Genomic DNA, 12,081 nt, shown 5'->3' with positions numbered 1-12,081 from the left:
TTTTCGGCGGTACAACAGGCCATTTTTAGTTTTGACTCCCGTTAATTGGGCTGTATGATTGGTCGTTCCTGATCACATGACTTCGGTGATGTCATAAATATCTAATCAGTAAGGAAATTTCGTCTCTCACGGCGGCTGGGCTTTGGTGCGGCGGTAACATAGAAGTTGATATAACACCAAATTTTTTCGAGTGGGTCAAAGGGGCCATTTTTGAATTTGACTCCTATGGGTGGTCCTCTTTGATTGGTCCTTCGGGATGACGCTGTCTCTTTGACGTCAGCTCTGTCACCAATCACCGATCAGGAAGATAGTGAGCGGCTCGAATTCAGTGATTCACTTGACCTATAGGATGTCATCACTACATAGGCCAACTTCTCAGCATATTGTCTCTCCAGCGATCGAATTTTTGGTGAAACTCTAATGCCGGTTTGCGCTTGAAGTAAACTGCTGAGAAAATATATTTCTTATTTCTGTAAGAGTTTCTTTATGCTCTTGACATTTGGTGTCAGGAAAAGCTCTTTAGGAGCTTATTCAACCTCTTTCTGTTATCACTACGTCTCTACAGACTCTGATACCGACCAGCCAACTTCCGCTTAGCGTAAGAGCTACGTTTCCTTGTGCAAATATTTTTCGCTCTACCGCACATTTCTGCGCTCTGGATACGCTGATATGAATGAGTGCGCATAATCGCATAATGTTGTCAGTGGGGATAAGTTACCTCTTTGCAATGCCACAGTGGATGTCCGAGAAGTTAGCGTTGACACTGTTACTAGGACCTCCCCCCCCCTTCCAAATAAATAAATAAATAAATAAATAAATAAATAAATAAATAAATAAATAAATAAATAAATAAATAAATAAATAAATAAATAAATAAATAAATAAATAATTTCTGTGCTGTTGCGACACTGAGGAGAAATGCTCTACATATCCCGGTGCCATTCGTTGTTTCGATTTTAAGCAGGTGAGAGCAACGGGTAGGGGTAAGCTGTTGCCTCCTGCTATTGCCAGATATAACCAAAGTGTAGTGAACTAGAAAATTAGAATGTGGTAGTCTAGTTCACTATTAACTGGCGCCTACAATGAAATAAAGCCTCGCGCGCATTCATGGCCTAGCACACTTTGTAACGTGACCGACCACTGCTCCAGGTATAAGACAGTTGAAGCATAATGTGCTTAGCAAATACGAAAGAAAAGAAAACGGAGACTATGAAGTAATAAATAAAAAGGGCAGCCACTCAAGCTTCGGCTAAGAGTAGACGCGAAGAGCATTAAACACCGCCTTTTCATTCTGCATGCGAATACTTTCATATTTTTGTTAAATAATAATTGGTTCACAGGAAAGGAAAGGCGCAGCATCTGTCAAACTTGTTCTGTAGACATCTGAACCGCGCCGTAAGGAAGGAAGGAAGGTGGGAGTGAAAGTGGAAACAGTGAAAGACGAGCCGTAGTGGAGGGCTCCGGGGTAATTTCGACTACCTGGGGATCTTTAACGTGCACTGACATCGCACAGCACACGGACGCCTCTCCGTTTCACCTTCATCGAAATGCAGCCGCCGGTGGTCGGGTTCAAACCCAGGTACTACGGCACAATAGTCGGGCATCATAACCATTGCGCCGAGCCCATCTTTGCGCTGTATTTTTCCGTCATGAATAAACAACATGCCCAGACTGCTACGGTATTGAACTTCATTTTTTACTACATTGGGCCGCTTTGTATGTGTTCCTCATGTGCCTTCATCAACTGCTGCCTTCATCGCAAGCACGGTCTGCAAAGCCCGGCAGCTCTGGTTTGTCCTATGGGTCTTCATTTTGTCCTCGTCCTTCTTTGCGCTGTATTTTTCCATCATGTGATATGACTCAAACCTCATTAAGGCATGCAACAATGTAAAGCAAAATAATTGCGCTGAAAATGAAATCGGGCTATTTAGCCATGAATCGAACCTCAGAACCATATGGGTCGCGGGTCAGACACGGTGCGCCTATAAATCACCGAGGAAAAATCGTTCCACTTGGTTAGAGGGAGGCCTGGTGTGTCTTAAATATCTTATGATAAATGAGATACAGAAGAAAGAGAAGTGAAAAGCAGTGTCCGCGCCTGCGATGGGATATGCAAAGGACCCAGATCATTGAAAAGGGACCTATTAACACGATAGAAGGATACCTTTAGGGTGCAGCCTAAGTCCCTCGAATTTTTTTTTTAGTTTCATTTCGCCCCCCCCCCCCCCCTCCTTCCGAGATCTTTTTTTTTTTTTTTATTATTGACCCCGCCTTTATGCTGAGTTCTTGCATTTGATTTATCCGTCACATTTTCTTTGCGCTGTTTGGTGGATATTTTTTTTCTCAGCAAGACATGGTTGCGATTAAATTACACTGTAATTAAATAGTATTGAATGTTATCGTGCTTTCCAACTTAATCAGTTTTGTGATGTAGTTATTTACTGATCTAATAGTAACGTAAAAAATCATCTTGATGCAGTAATTTAGAGCAAAGTAATACTTGCGACGTAATTGCTTTAATTCGAAATTAGCAACTGGTCTTCCTGTCACCATTGTTTTAGACTGCCGTCCGCACGGTCGAGATGCCGCTAAAGCAGTAACAATGCACGGAATTCCTGGGCCAGCGAGTCAGGAAAGTTGCATGTGTAGACAAGTACATAAAACTACTAGTACCCAAGGCTGACGAAGCTGCTATCTGCTCTTAGAATTTTTGATAATAAAGACGTGCTGAAACGCAGCACGTAGTTCTATGCGTGCAGAGCCACGACGCCTGGGCCCTTACATATCTACTGCTTCACTCTAGACGGCTCTGACGGAAGGTCGTTTTACTATGGCTGGCAAATCCTCGCCGGAATAGGTAGAATTTTCCCACCGCCTCTTTTGTTCCAGGGTCGTATAAGATGTTGAACCAGGATCGATATACAGTGTAAGACGGCAGCGCTTGCTGCCGGTGAATGTGTACGTTGCAGGAGGCCTGCAGTTGAGTCTAACGATCCGTCGGAGACAAACACGTTGTTGCAGTCGTATAAAGGGAAGATGATGAGAAAATAGAAGAAAAAAAGACGAAATAAGTTCGATCCACAGCGACACGACCACCACGCCGGGCACGCAGTGCCGACTTTTCTTGTATAGCCTGAGTTAGCAGCCTCCTTTCTTTGACAAAGACAAACAGGCCGCCAGACTGGGGGAAAATTCATTGCTGAAAGAAAAGACAAAAGAGAGGGAGGACATAAACATAAGCACGAATGCAAAATAAAGAAACATTACGAAAACAGCCACCTCTCCTCTCTCTTTCTCTCTCTCTCTCTCTCTCTTCTGCGCCGTATTCCACGTTCGTTGCATTTCTACAACGTTCCCTCCCTCAACATCCACTCGATCTCCTCCTTCATGCCAGAAGCGACAAGCCACGGGTATGCTGAAGTGTCGCCCGCGTGAGAGACAGTTACAACAGTCCGCCGCAGTTCCTTGTCCGCCTCCCCCCCCCCCCCCCCCCCTCCCTCTCCCCTCCATACACACACCGATCGGAACAAACGCCCCAATACTATATAATGCAGAGCTCCTTCCCTCATTGCTATTGCAGGGTGGTGTACAAGGAAACCGTGCCGCCGGGCCTTGGATGTCATATTCCGGTGCCTGAAAAAACGAAGCCGATCGCTCCTGAAGTGGAGGGAGGGGGACAACGAGAAACAACTGCTTTACGACGGCCGCGCGGCTCCTACAAAAAGAACCGTCGCGCGGCCCTCGCTGCGTGCTTGCTATATAGCTGCAACAGTACTGCTCAGCAAGGTTCCCCCCCTCCTTTGCAAACACACGTGCTGCATCCAAAATAGTGGCTCAGTGGCTCCTCATACTGCGTTGAGTGTTTTTTCTTTCTTCGTTATTGGGCTTCAGCCAGTTGTTTTGAGGAGCCCACTCTCTCACTGCGAGCGATCCCCCTGGGCGCAAACTATGTATGCTTTGCCAACTCGTAAGGCAGCCACACGCACAAAAAAAAAAAAAAAGAAAGAAAAGTATAAGAAACGACGTCCCGCATTTTCTCTCTCGATCTCCTCCTCTCCAGCTTCTTTCTTTGCTGCGTTTTCTTTTGTCTGCGAAACTCACGCGCGTCGCCGCCGCCGAGTTCTTCGGTATCAGTCGTGGCTGCTAACGAGTTCTGATGGACACGCTAGTCCTCCCGATCCGCACCCCTTACGTCCACTTTTCTGCTCCGTTTCTTCTTCTTTCGATATTTTTTTTTTTGTAACGTTTTGTTCGAGGCCTTTTTCTGTTCCACGGAGCATGGTGCCGCGGTCGCACTCGCACAATGCTTTGTTTCTTCCTTCCGCGTCGGCCGATTCATTTCGAGGCTCGCGTTGTTTCCGTCGAGTGCAATCAGTGGACAACGTGTCCCGATCCGCCCTTGTCGCAACGTGGACGATGAAGAATAGCCAGCCATTGGCTCTCTTTTGTGGCTATTTTACGGGGATAACGGCAGGACAAAAAGAAAAAAAAAGGGGGGGGAGGGTAACGGTGCGTTCTCAGCGTTGACGGCTATGCACGCGCGGAGAGGCAATGATGCAGACATTTCCGACCCGAGTTATGGGACACGCTGGCTGGATAGGGGCAGGGATGTCGGTCCAATCTATGAAAGTGGGCGGAAGAGGAGTTTGATCATTTCTCTATATATATTCGGGCACGTGAGACGATGGCTTGAGTGTAGAATGACTTATAACAGGAGCGCTCAGTTCTCAGCCGTGCGGTAACAGTAATTAACCACGAAGACAGCCCGGAGGGCAAAAAGGGTGCTGTCGAAGGTCGTTGCGGCTGGCGTGGCGTCGAAGTTTTGACTGATATATGCACCCCTTCATCGTGCTTGTGCTCTCTTCTCATCGAGAGTAACGCCTGCATTTAGCTTGCGCGGGTACAGGTAATTTGCCCGAGTGAACTGAAGCTGAAATGACGATGTCGTGAGATCGCTCATAGTTCTCAACTAATTGCCAATGCTGCAGGGTTCAACTTGGGGTCGAGATTAGGGTATAATGTGACAGTTATAACTAGACAATTCATATTTGATTCCCCAAAGCCTGACTACCAAGATTTTAGTCAATTTCAAATTTCAATACCTTGTTTTCATAACTTAACCCCTTCCAAGCTACAATATATACTTAAGCTTCTGTTTCGAGTAATATTTATAGCACAGAATGGTGTACAGACGGCTTGTACTCAGACTCGTAAGCGGACCCAGCTTGTTGCAACAGCTCGTCCTGTACAATCAGTGAAACTCCTGTTCGTAGCAGTAATTCAGAAAACGACTAGATTTCACTCCTCTAGCTTATAATGTATTATAACCAATTTAGTACTTCTAATCACATCATCTAGAATCCTAGCCTAAATAAAGAATAAATGGGCTTGGCCAGGATGCGCAATGCGAATCCAGGATAGTCGATGGTCACTGGATACCATGAGAACGAAAGCGTAGCAGGGTGCGGCAGACAGTCAGGTGGACGCAGGTGATTAGAAATTTTGCGAGTGTAAGGTGGCCGCAGCTATAGCCGCAGGTGGCACCGAACAGGGCCACTCGGAAGGATATGGGAGAACTTTTTGTCGTTTATACAGCGCATAGCTGATGAAGCTGGTAAAGCACATCAGAAGCAGAAAGCGCTCGGTTGCTACTGTGTGTGGGAGCTGGAGGGATCTAACAGCCTGTCTGAAATCATTCTTACGCCACCTTATTTCTTCTGTGCTCTGAGTAGTGCATTTTTCTCCCGTTCAACAATGAAAGTACAGCTAATGCTTATCGTTGGTTCGAAATGTACGCGTGACGACGTAGCACTGATAGCGTGAATGCTTGACACTTTGCGCAACTCGCCGACAAAGGGCGCCTAGCTTATCTTCGATGAAAAGCAGAGGCTCAAACCTTGATATTTGCTTGTAGCTTTCCACCCCGTCCGGCCTCGGAGCTGCTGCTGTATTGCACGCTCATATCCTTCCTCGCAAAGACGACAAAAAAGATCTGCATGGCTGTCATTCGCTACTTCGTGACCCATGAAAGACGTCTTCTAAGAGGTGCCTCATCATGGTTTCTTTACGAAAGTTTGATCCAGCCAGAAGACGAGAACTTGACAGTACTTCACTGAAACGTTGCTGTAACAAACCCAGATATACCGAACTTTCGGTTATAACGAAGATATTGCTTACGATTTTGATTTACGGTCACGAAACAATCGCTGCAGCAGGTTACGTGTTAGAATTACATCCCATATTGCGATTTTACATTCGTCCGATGTTTTCCAGCGTTAAAAGCTCATTATGAGTGACGATGCTTTGAAAAAGCTTCAGGATGAGCGTACAGGGTATTCAAAAGTTCCCAGGCCAAAAGGTCGATCTGCTTCTGAGCAGAATAGTCAGACAACTACGACGCTCCCAAATCTCAAAATATGTGTGGAAGTTAGAATAAGCATTATATTCTAACCTCTGAGATAATTGATAGCTTTAATGGAACATCAAAATTAAGAATATGCCGACCAGAAGCAGAACATGTGGCCTGAGAATTTCGTGGCTATGGTCAATGTTGAAATCAAGCCTTGCCTCTGCAACAGCCAAGCAAACTCTCGCGGTCTCCGGCCTAGTTTTTATCGCGCTTAGTTCTGGCGAAATAAAATGAACTCGCGCGTTGAGGTTGGAACTAAAACCACACACACACACAAAACAAGTTCCCTTTATAGAGAAGAAAACTATGATAATCTGAATGATCGCAGCGCTTCCAGGCATAAAAGCAAGACGTTTTACAAACGCGTCAAAGCAAGTCATGTTAATTATTATAGCTTTGGCGTGCTGTAAGATACGAAAAAAAAAAAAAAGTCAAGAGTGCGAAAAGAATGTCAGAGGGAGCATGCACTAACAATTGTTTACTTACACAGCAAGCTGCCTGTTATACGAGAAAATATATTTATAAATCTATTAAAACCAAAAACATAACCAGTTTGGAAAACAAAGAAAACATACTTAAGAGGAAAGAAAGAAAATGGCACAATAAATCCCAAACTTTCGAATTACTGCAACGTCTTCAGAACATCCAGTTTGCTTTTAGCAGTGCAACAGAAGCAATGATGAGCACTGTTTACTTCCGTTTCGAATCTAGCGGTTCTTATCAAAAACACCCTAGATTTTTGTTTTTTTTTTTTTTTTTTTTTTTTTTTTTTTTTTTGCGGTGACGGGACCAGCTCGTCGAGTTGTTCACGTTCAATCAACAGTGTTCAGTTCTAGCTTCTTTAGAGTTTTGCACTACGTGTCAAATATGTCGCTTGTGGCATTTAGTGTTTCGTTACCAAACACTTCAGTGCTCACCTTGGTAAAATGAACCTAATGATACACCTTCGTGGTCATTCTTTTCAGCTTGTAAGGCACTGTTGTTTGGATGCTATAGGTGTTTTCTGATTGTCATGATTTGTAGGCACTGTGATAGCCGCAGTTAAAAACTTCTCCGGCAGATCCAGCAGGGCTACTTTAAACCGAGCGAAGAAAGGAATTGCTTTTGTGGATGCTAAGGAGACACTTGAGAAAATCCTGCGAACAAAAATAGGAAATGAGTTCAGATTGCGATCTACTTGTTTCGATCGGATATGAAAGTTATACGCAATATACCGTCAGAGAAAAGTGCTTTGATCGCACGAGGCCTGCGGCTAATATATATATATATATATATAGACATGGATTGCTTGTTACTAATGGGCCAGAGTTAAATTCAAACAGGGTGTCACACAACTTTCCCGATTATCTATTTTATTCCAACAGTTTCGGACGGTGGACCGTCCTTCTTCAAGGTAGAATTGAGTATCAATTCTACCTTGAAGAAGGACGGTCCACCGTCCGAAACTGTTGGAATAAAATAGATAATCGGGAAAGTTGTGTGACACCCTGTTTATATATATATATATATATATATATATAGGGAGGGGGTATAGAAGCTGGAATGGTTCCGGTAGTGCATAAACGTACACGAGATGACACACGGTAGAAATACGAGATACTTTACTCCGACGTTTCGGCCGCGGGGTCCGGCCTTCGTCAAGGACCCCGTCCGGAACGTCGGAATGAAGTATATCATTTTTAAGTATATCATAAAGTATATATATATATATATATATATATATATGTGTGTGTGTGTGTGTGTGTGTGTGTGTGTGTGTGTGTGTGTGTGTGTGTGTGTGTGTGTGTGTGTGTGTGTGTGTGTGTGTGTGTGTGTGTGTGTGTGTGTGTGTTGGTTGCTGTTTCATGACAGTTTGACGTCATCCGGAACTTTTTAAACTATTCCGAACAAAACCAGTGCGCTTACGTGTTTTTGGTTTTTGCCGATGATTAGAAGCGGAGGGTGACTGTAGCGGCCAGCTTCCACCATTTAGGTTCTATAGAGAACCTAAATGGTGGAAGCTGAGCGTTACAGTTGGGCAGGACGTATAGACGTTCTTCCCTTCACTTTGAAGGAGCACTCACGATGTGCGAAAGAAAGGTTTCGTGGGCACAGTTACAGTGCGCGCTTTAGGGCATCCGAGCAATTTGGAATTATCGTTTAGGAGTCAGGCTACTGTGGTCGTAATCCGTGGTTCGAAGTTTACGCTGTATTTATATTCAGAAAATGGGCTTCGGCGCGTGAACAGGTACAAGATTCCCTCGTCTCGTCATAACTGCCATGCCCGAAGCATGTATCAATATTATTCACCAAATTGACTCCCAAATAGTCCTGCTATGGAAAGTGTTGGAGGCTCCGATAAATTTACGAATATAAAAGTGTTTTGCAAAGGAAGAAGCGCACCCGTACACAACTTGCACGAAAAACAAAAACACTTTCTTTTTTTAGTGAGATTTTTTGGTGCAACTTGACGTTTTGGTTGTTCTCGTCTTTTACCGTTTTCTACAGGGCGTGTACTTCTACAATGCATGCTTGTGTCCATGCCTCGAAGTAGAATTAGTTGGACGAACATCTGCGTCCGGTCAGCTTCGCCTGTTGTCTTCTTGTTTACGTGAACACTGGTGCAGAAAAAGAAAGAACAGAAAACTTTCGAGTTAATGCATAAGATAACATATACGCTGCTTGTAAGGCACTAAACTAAACAAGAAACTATAAAGCGCAAAAAAAAAAAGAAAGATAGAAGTGAGAAGCTGGGCAGGCTGCAATTATAATTAGCGCGCCAAATGCAAACAAACAGGCTTCGTTCTTTTTTTTTTTGTTTGTTTGTTTGAGGCCGACTTTCTCCTCTCCTCAAGCTGGAACTGGCATCCGCCATTAGTATGTAAATGCCTTTCAGCGAGTTAGCATATTAAGCGAAGGGTTTTCGTCATCCGTGAGAGAAAGACGAAAGGAGGAGGTGGAGAGGTAAGCGAAGCCGGAGCGGAGACCGTGCAAAAAGCCATAAGAGTAACAAGGCTTCCGGCGGGAAAGAGCCGGCCCACCTAATATAGTAAAGCTCGCAGCGCGTAACCACCGTGACCTCGCTTTCAAAGCGTTCACGAAGCACGATACGGTAAAACAAAACACAGTGAACATTGAACAGCGAGAAGGAACGGACTGCGAGGAGGGATGGAAAGCAGAAAGGTAAAAGCAAAGGCAGAGAAACAAGCGAAGCAGCCGCTCCGGCCGAGCGGCACGATCGACGTGCCGGCTCGTTATGCGTTTGAAGAACAGCTTTCAGCGATGCGGCTCCGCGAGACGGAGGATGATGCCACGCTTTTCAACAAAGTGGGAACAAGCGCGCGGCCGACCTCCACTGCCCGGCGCATGCGTCGCTCCTGCCTCCTGGCGGCGAGCCCCATAATTAAAGGGTAGTGCGCCGCGGAACGCTCCTTCCGACTGTTGCGCCATCGCCAAGGAGGGGTGCGACCCATGGGAGCGGAGTTGTGTGGGTGAGCACAACTGAGGGTGCGTTGCGGGGTAGTGTGTGCGCAGGAGACGGGAAACGAGCATGTTACAGATGGCGGTGACAGCCTATTTCTCAGTTGCCAGATTGAAGTGTTCACTTTACAGCGCATATATTTAGGTTACTATAGTCGACATATACCTATCTGCTAAATGTGGGCGTTCAGAGTGCAAACGGCGGTTGTTATTTGGGATCCGGCTAAACACCAGAAAAGAGCGTCAGCCATATATATGTAAAACCCAAATTTGGTCACCGATTGCCTTCTGGAATGTCACAGTGGATGGCAAGATCAGGAAACAGCAAAGTGTAAAGCAGGAAAGGTTGGAGGTCCTTGGGAGAAGCTTAAGCCTGTGGGCTAAGCTCGCTTGATTGTGACGATGAAACAGCATAGGAACAGGAAATCTATCGCATTCGCCTTCTGATTAGTGCTTATTCTACCCAGGTGTACTGGAGGGAAGAATGCTTTGGGTATGGCGGCCTGAATGTTCGTATGATCCCTGACATTTAATGCTTTGACATTACTGGCCGCGGTGAGCGGTTGTGCCCGTGGTCCACATTGTGTTAAAGAGGCAGAAAAAATTGCGGATATCAAAACGCCGCCGCGCTGGATTCGAACATCGAGATTTCTCATGGCAAGCGATTACGGAACCGCATAGCCACTCAAGTAACAATTTGATTTATTGAGGAGAATTCTTCGTTTCTTAACGAATGATTGAAAAGTGATGTCGCGTATGAAGGTGACATAATGGGAAAACGGCTCTCAGATTGTGACAGAAGATGAAAAGGAGATAATGAGACGGTGATGAGGGAGCCATAGGGGAATTTTGTGCGACCAGCCGTTTGAAAGTGCATTAAAACCCATTAAAACTGTGGTTTTGCAGAGTGCGGCCTGAAAATTTATATACTACCGTTGTCTCCTTCTCGCCTCAGAAGGTGTCCAGGAGGGCGCCGGCTGTCTATGACAATCTATTACTAATTTGCTTCAAATTAGCTGTAAGAAACTTGATCACAGGAGTGCTAGACAATAGGGGAAAAATATTTTTCACTGGGCACAACTGTTCCCTTACCGGGAGTGTGCATGAATTGCGTGATGATTTCCATACGATTTATTGTTGGGAAATCAGGGGCACATTTTTTTAACAAAGTCAGTAAATGCTCGACCCCCGCTAAACTGATATTCGTCTACGTATCATTACACACTCATACTCTTTGTTGGAGAGCTTTCGCGGCGGGATGCTCTGGTGACGCAGCAACTCTGATGTCATGACGGAAAAACTTTACTCCTCGGGCATGTTGCAACCAAAGGGCTTCCACTCCCCGCATACCACTGCTCATAGCACATGCCTCGCTCTGGGACCCAGCACAGGGCTGAGTCGCCCGCCGTGGAAAGCGAGCGTAATTGCAATGGTCAAGGGAACGGGGCAGAGGAGAGGGGGATGTTACATACCCGTGGAAGCTAAGCAGCCCCGCCAGGCTGGCTATGTGGCTTTGAACGGAAGGGGAGAGGAGGAGGGGCGGGCATGAGCAGAGAGGAGATACGAAAGGGGGGGGGGGGGGCAGCGGCGTGTTTGCTTAACCTACGTCGTGACCGGTCTTTTCTCGGATGCCTAGCAGCAGGGCGGCGGTGGACACTACCTGGGAAGTCCGGCCGGAATTCCACCTCGCCTCCCCCCCCCGTTCGCCTTTCTATCCCCCTCCCCTCTTGCCCGCTTCGGTATTGCAAATTTTTATTGTTCTCTTTCTCGTTACGCTCGCATCCCTGCCCGTGACGGCCAGCGTTGTACGTGCACGGCTTCCTCGGTGAACGGTGATATTCCATCATCTGCTCATTGGAGCTGGCTCTATATACACACACACGCTGATGGCGGCGACGGGTCATGCATGCATACTAGTGAGCCGTGCGGGAGCAGCTCCTTGCTGGCCAGTTTGTTTCTCGGTAGATGGTTCGCTTCGGCGCGCGCACGACGCATTAATAGACGGGTGGCGTGCCGCGCTTGCTGGACTGAAGGGCATACATTAGTAGCGTGGGTATTGCATTTGCAACGCTTGCCGGACAGGCTGTACACCGGATAACAGGCTTCGTATATGGGCGTCGGCCAACCAAGGGCTAACGGGCGCGTTGTCATCGAAGATCCGGCGTGGCAGTGATGAGAAATGTACTGCATGCTTAATGGTCTCACCCCTGCTG

The 12,081-nt window shown here is 46.2% G+C and overlaps 1 protein-coding gene across 1 annotated transcript in view; it reads left to right on the top strand.

Annotated features, from left to right (window-relative positions):
* LOC146208473 (uncharacterized) overlaps positions 1-12,081 on the top strand; it is a 122,975-nt gene that overhangs the window by 99,170 nt on the left and 11,724 nt on the right. The window lies entirely within an intron of this gene.

This window comes from Amblyomma maculatum, chromosome 1 (assembly GCF_055883805.1).
Source record: "Amblyomma maculatum isolate TAMU_Amacu chromosome 1, ASM5588380v1, whole genome shotgun sequence".
Taxonomy (NCBI): Eukaryota; Metazoa; Arthropoda; class Arachnida; order Ixodida; family Ixodidae; genus Amblyomma; species Amblyomma maculatum.
This window is presented reverse-complemented; position numbering and strand designations above follow the sequence as displayed.